This window comes from Corvus brachyrhynchos, unplaced genomic scaffold (assembly GCF_000691975.1).
Source record: "Corvus brachyrhynchos isolate BGI_N302 unplaced genomic scaffold, ASM69197v1 scaffold32, whole genome shotgun sequence".
Classification (NCBI taxonomy): Eukaryota; Metazoa; Chordata; class Aves; order Passeriformes; family Corvidae; genus Corvus; species Corvus brachyrhynchos.
Window position 1 is genome coordinate 8,938,190 of NW_008237919.1, and position 10,421 is coordinate 8,948,610.

General features: G+C 41.5%; 1 protein-coding gene across 1 annotated transcript in view; it reads right to left on the reverse strand.

The window, feature by feature from the left end:
* The window catches only part of PPM1H (protein phosphatase, Mg2+/Mn2+ dependent 1H), a 139,823-nt gene that overhangs the window by 114,714 nt on the left and 14,688 nt on the right, over positions 1-10,421 (reverse strand). The window lies entirely within an intron of this gene.

Consider the following 10,421-nt stretch of genomic DNA (forward strand, 5'->3'; position numbering starts at 1 on the left):
TCTGTGTTATTTTTAAAGACTTCCCGTGCTAGCTGCAGTCTCTGCAGATTTATAAAACCATTTGGCAGCATGCTACACACCAGTAATTACCAGAGCAGGAAACGCTCAATAATACAGAAATACTTCATTGTCATTACAGATACACAATATGATGTGAAGATAGAGAGATTTCTTTTAACCCTTTCCTTTATGTACCAAACAGAGAAACAAGAAGCCTTTACCCCAAACAAAAGAACTGCATGAAACTCTCCCCACTGCACTCCCCCCTGCTAAAAAATGCCACCAGGCTATCAGGGAGCCTCCAAAGCACCCTTTGGGGCAGCTATCAGACTTGTCCAAGCTTTCAGTCCTGGAATAATGAGCAATTATGCAAAACAGATACCTTGCCAATGCGGACCAAAGAGATAAAAGGGCCAAATTCGGCCCTGTAACAAAGCAGCAGCAACGCTCTTGGCCTTCAAACACTACAAGGGTTTATATTTAGTTTTTAAACAAAGCATTAGATACATTGCAACCTTCATATAAAATGATCACTCAACCACTCAATTATCACATCCACTCAGTTATCACAACCACTTAAGGGAATTCTGTAGTTTATACAGCATTTTTAATTACTCAGAACAAAAAACGCCCAATTTTGATCTAAGAAGTGACAGTTTGAGAAAATCTCCTAAGAAACAAGACTTCTCAAGCACTGAATCTTTATCAAGGTTTTCCCATCTGCAAGAACAGTGAAGAAGTGAAAATACGTAATAAGGAATTTTATCAGGCCGAAACCACGGAGGCTGTGGAAGATGATATACTGTTTGTAGCAGGAAAACCGTAATGTGTCTCTATTTAGCACATTCATGTGTGCCTATTTGCTCTAGATGCATGTATAATCAGCCCTAGTATAAATTAGAAATCATATGAAGGATTAAACATCAATTGCCTGTCCTCCTACACTTCCCATCCCTCTGCCAGGTCCTGATTAAAACAGAAGGCACAGTAGCAATGGTTGGAAACAGACTCTGAAATTGAAATAAGAGAGGAAAATAGCCATTTTCTTTTTGTAGCAGAACCTATAAAAGCCACATTAGTATTTGACTGTCAACAAATACCACCATATTCTGAAATTAGGAAATCTTGATGGTTTTAATAGGATCTAAAAGGTGCAGAAAAATGAGGATTATTAAAACTTTAAGATGTGACAATTACATTTGAGGATGGAAGTCAGTGTTATGCAAATAATTGTTTTAATATTTTTCAGGCATCCCACATATTATAACTATTTCTCAGTGACTAAGAGGGTTTCACACAATCTTTAAGTGTAATCTTTTGCTAGCTTCACCATCTGGGAGTTCACAGACAGCAATTAATCTTACTGGCTTTTTTCCAAGAGACTTACTGTAAGTCTGTGGCATGTCTTTCTTTTAAAAATCAAATTTGGGGGTTATTTTGTTTTTGCATGTGGCTTAAAATAGCCCACTATCAAAATAATATTAGGGAGATCAGGTCTCCAGAGAGCAACAGCATCTTTTATGAGAATAGCTGACAGAGCTCAAACTTTGCCTGATACTTGCCCTGAAGTATGCAGAAACTTCTTCAGAAATGAACAAATGGAGAAAACTTCTAACTACATGCAGATAAATCATAAAGAAACAAACTGCTGATAGAACATAGGGCACCTCATCAGACAAAATGAGCACTAGTTGGTGAGATGATGCAAGAAAGGGCAGACTAGGAATGAAGGGAGGCAAAGAAGGAGAGCAGAGGACAAGTCAGGCCATAAAGCCCTTACACATATCTAGGGATATCCCTACCATTATGCATATGTATAGCTTTTTCCATTATGCATATTCAGGAGAGTTACAGTACATTTGATTTCTCAGGCCCATTTTAAAAAAGATTTTTCTTTGTTTTGTTCTGGATTTTTGGGGGGTTTGTTTTAAAATATCTCAGAAAAATCATGACCAGGAAGATGATGGGAAAATATGAAAGACAAAAATAGTGTTCCAATCCTTCACCAACTGTCTGGAGCAAAGTGTCTGGGTGTAGAGTCACCCACACAATTCCTACTGTTCTGGACAGAGTCTACTGTATTCAAAGCATATGTAAATTTCAAAGTTCCTACAGCTCTGCCCACCAAAGCATTTACTAGAAACAGTGTTGTCCCTGCACAAGGCAGGGGGTTGAAACTGGATGATATTTAAGGTCTCTTCCAACACAAACCATTCCATGATTCTCTGGTTCTATTCCGGCATAGCTCAGTTTCAGATTTCTTTTTTGTTTTGTTTGGTTGTTGTTGGGGGGGGAGGGGAGGGGTGGGTGTTACTTTTCTTTTGTTGGTTTTGGTTTTGTTTTAGTGCATTGCGAGTTTGTTCCTTCCAAAGATTTTGGTAAGACTGATGGTTATTCTGAAGGCTTGAGAAGTAAGGGTAGAAGAGGAATGTGAGTTAAGGTAAGTGCAACACATGAGTTACATATAACACTGCCACTGTTTCAGATGCCTGCTAGTGTTGGGGATCAGGGTTTCTCGGTCTGTGGTCAAACCTCAGCAGTTTGACAAGGTCTAAGAAATCAAAGCATGACAACAAGTTTCTTGTCCCCTAACACTCCACAGGTCAAATGGACAGCACAGCCACACAGGACATCACAGTCTACAAGCTAGTTGAGGAAAATACTGGCTCTCTTTAGACAGAATTCTTCTGTTTCATGTCAATTTGCCACACAATTAAAAGGAATAATGATCAACATAATTCACAAAATATATCTGTCACACTGCAAGATTAGACCAGCTGAAAAATAGAGCAACATGGCTTTTTTATCTCAAACTGTACTCAAGTCAAGTGGCAGCACTCCCAGATATAATTGTAAGTTTTCCATTTTATTCAGCTGTTACAAACAAACAGCAGGGAACTTCACAGGAGCAATTTCATGGGAAGGGCCAAAGGAAAGTAATAAGATAAAGAAAACAAAACACTTTAAAGAACACAACTACCTCCCAGTATGGCAGCCTGCTGGGCACACTGAATACGGAAAGGCTTTGCTTCAGAGAAAGGTCATGGGTTTCTTTTCTCTAAAAACCTGTCTAAAATGGCTTTTTTCAAAACATCATCTAATAGGTCATTACCAACACATACAGATGAAATTTGTACTCTCAGCTGTGGTTCACGTTCCTCAGCTGCTCACACCAGCTGAGGCAGCTGCTCACACAGGAAGCCCCTATTTGCAACAAGGCAACACTATTAACAGTCCTAGACTTCAATAAATGGTCAGATTCTTGTGTTCAGATTTCTAGACCAAATTCCTATTCACAGCTGGTTAAGTGGAAACATTTCCTTAACTACGTTGTCAGACTACTCTGCCATTCAATGGACATATTTCACTCTTTTGTAATAGGAACTGCATGCATGAAATATGGAGGACAAGAGGGATAGAAATCAACTTTGCAGTCACACCACCCCCTTCACCTCCTTCTTCAGAAGGAGATCTGCAGACCTGCTACACAGCACACGGAGAGACTGTGACAAGTCAATGCTTCCTATAGCGAGTCCTTCCTATCAGCTGCTGACCACCACAGACAGATCTAGTCCCACTCCATAGCCATGCTACCACTGGCTTCCTTGTCCACAAAAAGCAACATAACCATTGCAAAATGAAAGCTTTTATAGCTCTGCATCTCTGGGCAGCAGAGCATAAGGTGAACAAACACGGGCAACAGGGAGGACCTTTCCTACTACCCACCCAAAGTTGATCAAGGGTATACACAGCTTACACAGCTACCTGGAAGTATATTATTTCTAACACTTCAAATTATTATTCAGATTTCATGTTGTTTCCTAAAACAACAAGTTGTAACTCTTTCACCTTCATTTTTGAGCCTCCAATCACACTTCCTCCCATAGCCCCACAATAGCTAAATTTGCACAGCTTACCAGGTTTACTTTGCTGACGAATACTGGATGAGTGCTTATCTGCAGATATGCATAATGAGTTTTTCACTGTTTCAGATACAGGAGAATAATAGCTTAGGAAGATGTTCTAGCAGGAGCATTCCCAAACAAGCTTACTTTGTGCTTCATATACGAAAACCCTCATCTCTTTCTAAAAATTCCAAACATGCTTTTGACTTTGGTTAAGATAAGATCTCCAGCAAAATGCTACAATAGCTCCACATTTGACTTAGGTCCCACTGCGCTGCAGCATGCTACTGCGAGCGCCAAGTGCTTTTGTACTGCAAGTGCCTTTCTCTGCACAGAAAACAAACCCACCTGTTCTAATTCCTTGAGAGTATGACTACTTCCCTGTCAATACTTTAGTTCCTCCAGGTCTTGTTAAAGGCCTCAAAGAGTTTACAGATTTCATTCTTATTTTCAAAGTCAACACCGCCTTGCTGTTCGCCCAGACTGAGCTATTTGTTCAATGATTCTTTATGACTAATCCATTCACTAGTCACAGATCTTTCATGCCTTCTAACCTGCCTGTAATGATGTTGGCTTTTACTGTAGTAGGATGTTTACTGTAGTAGGATGTTCACTTGACTTTGTGAAGTCTTTTTCAAACAGTAATTTTGCAACGCTGGGGAAAGCTGTATAAGAGCCCCACAAGACTGTGATGCTTCTGAGGAGCTGTGGCTCTCAACAGGAGAAGAGGAAAAAAAAAATAGGTATCTGGAAAAATTTCTTCTGCCTTTTTGCTTGTGAAACATGAGTTAAAATATTACACAAGAACTGGAGGACAAAGAATAAGATGCTACATGATGGCAATACCCAGCAGTAATTATTTTTCTTCTTGGTGAAGTAGTCTTCCTCAATTCTTTTCTGGGGGAAAAAAACTCTTACTCTGGAATATCATAAAATAAGCACATTCATCTTTGAACAAAAAAATTTGCCTTCTGCAATGTTTAAATATACGCTCCTAAAATGAAAACGCTACCCACCATTAAAAGAGGTTTTTTCTTTTTTAAAGGAATTTCTCTCCATGCAGAAAAACTACACACCACTTTTTGGTAGTTTGTGCTGCCACTTCCGTTTTCTATTGCAGTATCCTGCAATAGAAAGGAGGGGCCTTCTCCTACCTTTTGGTATTTCCTCTGTGTACTGGGATAGAGTTAGATTTCTTCCTACTAGCTTTTGTGGGGCTCTGTTTTGGATCTGTGCTGGAAACAGGGTCAGAAATGCAGAGATGCTTTCATTATTGCAGAGTAGGCCTTACAAAGCATCAAAGGAACCTTTTTGCTTTCTCACCCCATTCCACAAGTGAATGGGCTGGGGGTGCACAAGGAATTGGAAAGGAGGAGAACCAGGACAGCTGACTCCAACTGACCAAAGGGATATTCCATACCATATGGCATCATGCTGGCAATAAAAAATTGGGTGTAAGAAGAAGGAAGGGGAGGGGGGTTTGCACTGCTTTCTGCTGCACAGGTGGAAGTGGGAGAAATAACAGGTTAATTCAGGAATTAACCCAACCATGGCAGCAAAATCCCCTTAATGCCCAGTAGACACCTGTCATGCAGCAAACATGAAAACTACTCTCTTTCAAAGAAAAAAAGGGAGTGGGGGAAGATTTTAGGTTTTCAAGATACCTGTCTTTAAATACCTTTAAATCTACAGTCTCATGGCTTCCTGAAACAGGAGACTCTGACCTACATCTGTAACAGACTTCTTTGGTATGTTCTCTTGCAAAGAATTCTGCCTATATACTCTAAAGTTACACAGGGAAGCATTATCTCTATTGCTGTTTACAGCCCTTCATTTTTTGTCATAGGGGCTTCTATTCCCGTCAAACCTTTCCGCCAGTATAAAAATATTTACCCTGCCTTCAGTGTGCTCTCTCCTGCCTTTTTACGCTTCATTTTTGTTGCCCTCTTTCAACTCCTCTATGTTTCCTACTAGTTTTTTTTCCATAGTCATTACTCCTCTTTAGCGCTGCCCATAATTAAGGGTGAACACAGTCTTAACAGTGCTTTAAAAGTAGACTTTTCAGAGGCAACCCATTTTCTACTATCACATCCTACTTTGATCGTACACGTGCTCTCTGAAACGATACTAGAGGGGTAACTATATTTTCAAAACAGGTACCTGTGTAACACTACTTCAGATTATCCTTGCCAAACACCACTACATTTCTCCAAGATTAAATTCATCTACTCTTCGAGTGGTTTCATGTTCTCCAGGGAGTATGAAGCAGTTTCAAAGGGAAAAGAACAGAAATTCGCCCTTTATTTGATAGTGGGAGGAGCTTTGAGGCTTTTTTTGCTGCTGTTGTGTGAAAGGCATTCAGTTATTGATAACTAAAAGAGGTTTTCTGGCCTTAGAGAAAGCTGTGAGAGAGCACAGCAGTTAAACCACAAATACCAAACCACCAAGATTGTAAGTGCAAGAGAGGCAGTGTACCTTACACCACTTTCAAAGTGATAGTTTTTGCTTGTAAACAAGGCAGTTCCACACAACCTCTCAAAACACCAGCCTGACTAAGCCTATAAATTTACAGGATTAGTATTGCAACATTTTATTGCTACCGCATCATCTCTTCCAAGCATTTGAACTATTGTAACAGGACCAACACTTAAGGCAACTCAACACAGGAGACAGAAGTAAATAATACTCCTTTTCACTGAATTTGCTCCTACCTTGCGATCGTTTAGAAACTGAACCAAGCAGCTGTGTTACTGCTTGGCCAGACACCCTTCCAGCAGTGCCTGCACACTCCCTCTCTTCCCTGGGACTCTGGGGGCAGCCACCACCAGGACCTCCCTGCCCCAGTGTCACTGCCACCACATTGGCAAGAAAGGATATGAGAGGAGGGAGAAGTTGTCAGGAAGTCAAGGAAAAGCTTCAATTCATCCAATTTCTCCAAACTGAAGTATCTCAAATTTGCTGCTTGAACAAAAAACGCAACAAGTTCAGTCCTTTGACCTCATCCTCTCCAGAGCTCTTCACTACAGAGGGTTCAGGCAGTGTTTGACTCCAAGACTAGGCACACTCATTTCCAATTTCTCCAACAGACCAGACACGAACAAGGTATTTCCCTGCCTTCTCCCTCCTTTCTCATGCAAAAAGAAAACAGGCTGAGCTGGTGAGGGCAATACTTTCTTCTCCCCATATGATGGCCACAGGGAGCATGGAACCTTTGAGCACAACTAATCTGGTCAGGTTGCATTCTGCCTTTCACACAAGGGGACGCTGCCCTGTGTCCCCACAGCAGAGTGCTGTCCATGCTCACACAGGCCACAGCGTGCTCCACTCTTGTCACAGGGGCTCCTGCCTCTGCCCCTCTCCAGGGCCCAGCAGCGTTTCTAACGCTTCACACCAGTGCTCACACAGAAGTCCATCCTCTCATTCCCTCAGCACTAAAAAGAAAAACACGTGCCTCAAGGGGGAAAAAAGGTCTCCAGATCATTCACTTCAGGTAGAAGCCACAGCTTTTATTAGAGACAGCTCTATCCCTGGTCTGCGTTAAACCAGCCACGCCACCAGTGCCAGCAGCAGCAGCCGTCACGTATCAGCCGATAACACAATCCCAACGTAAACCTCTGGGCCTGCAAAGCCCTGAAGAGTGATCTGCAGTGTGCTAAGTTGTTCCATGCCCATGTTTATACACACACATGCCCCCCTAAACACCTGAAAGGATTATGTTCTGTTTCCATTTACATGCTCTTAGTTTCAGATTTCTAAATTATGCTGTGCAGCAAGAACTAGAAACTTACTGCTGGCGATGAGAGTTTCTTCTTCTCTTGATTCCAGTGCTTTTTCAAAGACAGATGAGCCAAGTTACCAAAATAGTTCCCTCTCCCCTCTATGAAAGCACTTCACAGAACTAGCTTGTGATTTAGAATCAGACACTTTTCTAAAACCAAGCAAGAATGGAATTACAGCTAATCACATTAGCCTATAACTTTTTTCCCCTCTAAAAGCAGGATTAAAGGCAGAGATGGGGAACTTCCCACATTCCCACACACCAGCTGCATTTTTCCAGCCTCAGCTTGCTGAACAGCTAATAGAATTACCATCCACAGACCTAGGATTTTCAGGGATTACTCTGCAGAGATTGCCAAAGGAACTAACTGGACTGTAATTCCTAGCTTTGCACTACCAGGAAGGGATAAAGAGACCTTAAAATGACATTGAGAAGTACCCCAGAGGGAGCCCCGGCCTGAAGAAGTTGCAATCTAGATTTTGTAACACTATGGAGACGCTGATCTTGAACTATATTGAGAAGAAAAACAAAATGAACTGAAAGCCCAGGTCTGGAGATGTGATTAATGAGAGGAGTGACAAGGTAAGGGACAAGGAATTGCCCTCCAAGAGTGATGCTGATGCACCTTTGTTTAAAGAGATCAGTGTACATTTTAATACCTTATCAATTCCTGCATTATGGTTGAGAGCATGTATGGCCAAGTTCTAATCGTCAAATGACACACGAAAATAGCTGAAAAACTATTAATTTTTCTGTTCAAACGGGAAGATGAAGAAGGGGAGAAAAATTTCTGTTTACATCCTGCAAAATGTAAGTCACTCATATCAAACCAACCATACATACATAAAACTTTGACCTTTGTCATGACACAAGCAGCAATAATCACTGAGGATACCTTTATAATTACTATTTTCCATTTCCAAATACCAAAATCTAAAGGTGCCATGCCACCCCCCATGGCACCACAAATACAATGTAGGTTTCACTGTACAACTCTTAGACTTTCTAAAGGATAAACATTGCAAATTTGAGCCTAGGAAATTAGAAGTTTCCTTTTTTCCCCATTTCTTTTCAAGGATTTGATCTTTCTCAGTCAAGACACCTAAAAATAAGCTCAGCAAAGAGAAACAAAAACTAGTTCAGATAGATCTAGTTTCAATTCCAAACTTCAGCATTCATTCATGAAACAAAGATTCTTAATACAAATTCAGAAGAAAAGGCACTTTCTTCAAAATGCTGTTTTAAAAAACACAACCAGCAATTTAAAGACGCTTAAAGCACAGGCTTCTGCAAAGCATCATGTACTGCTGAACAAATAAAAAAATCCAAGACCCTCACTCAGTCTGCCAAGCCACCTGCACAGACATGGAGCCAATGGAATTAACAGTGGGAGAGATGCAAGGGGACAGAGGAAGAGGCACTAAGCTCCTTCCCTCGGCCACTGGAGCCAAGGGAGGTGCAACCCTTTGCGCCCCAGGGTAGGAGCAGAGCTGCTCAGCTGCTTCATGAGCCTGGTCAGCAAGGCACGGACAGGAGTTTAACAAAGGGGTTCTTGCCTTTGAAACTGATCATCCAATGCAGCCCTGAACCTGCTGAAGAGGACCCTGCTCTCAGTTACAATGCTTGGGCCTGAAGCAATTTAAGGAGTGCTCTTCACAACCAAAAAGAAAAGGTTGCTGCCCTTTATTAAGTTTGACAGCTTCTTGCTCTCTCCTCCCCAGACAGGCAGCAGAGATAATGAATCAAAAAGGAAAAAGGTCCACAACCAACAATAAAATAACAACTCCCCTCAAGAGAGAAGAGAAAAAAAAAATTTTTTTTAAATATTAGTGGCACTTAGTTGGAGGGGTGGGGGGAAATGTTGCCCAAATCCATCTTTCACTCAAACTGTTTCAAAACCTAACAAACCCCATGGGTTCACATGGTGACCTGCCTCAGCTGGAAAACACAGGGATCTCTGATGAACAGCAAGGTTACTTATTTTGTCTCTTTGCAAGCCTTCTGCACAAAATGGAGCACTGCTCAAGGTGTAAGAGCTGGAGACATGTCCTCAGTCCCACCTTCAATGTCAAACTCCACCAAGGACCAGATTGTTAGTTATGACTGACAGGTATTTTACAGCACTACAAACATGCACTACGCATCATCTGTTTCTGAGGAGGTCTCTAACACATACCTAAAGATAGAAAAATCATACTTGGCCTGAATGAATCAATGCTGGCAGGAAAAAAAAAAAGGATCTGCTGCAGAACTTGGCTGAAGCTGGATCTTTTTTGCTCCTTGCAGGGAGTTTGGAAAGCAGAAATTATCATAACAGGACACAAAGGACAGAGAAATAAATCAGGGAAACCCAGAAGGGCTCACAGTGGGGAGCAGAGAGGAGGAAAGAACTCACCTCTTGTCTGTACCTTTACGCAACGGGGTAGATACACAGACAGGACAGCACAAAAGGCACTTAGATATGGGACCAGCAGATTAAATAAAAGAAGAAATTAACTGCAAAGACTTTGGAAACAGAGCTATGCCTATAAAGGGACAATCTCACAGACCTCTAATGCCAGTCCAAGGACACTTTGCCGCAGGATTTCTGGAGCAGTGGTATGCAGGATATCAGATGCAATCAAAGCTCAGTGTATTCCTTCCCTTATTGTAGCAGAATACCACCATGGAAAGCATAAAGGCCATGGCACAGTCACCTAATCTTCCCCACCACAAACCCCCCCCCTCAACCACACAAC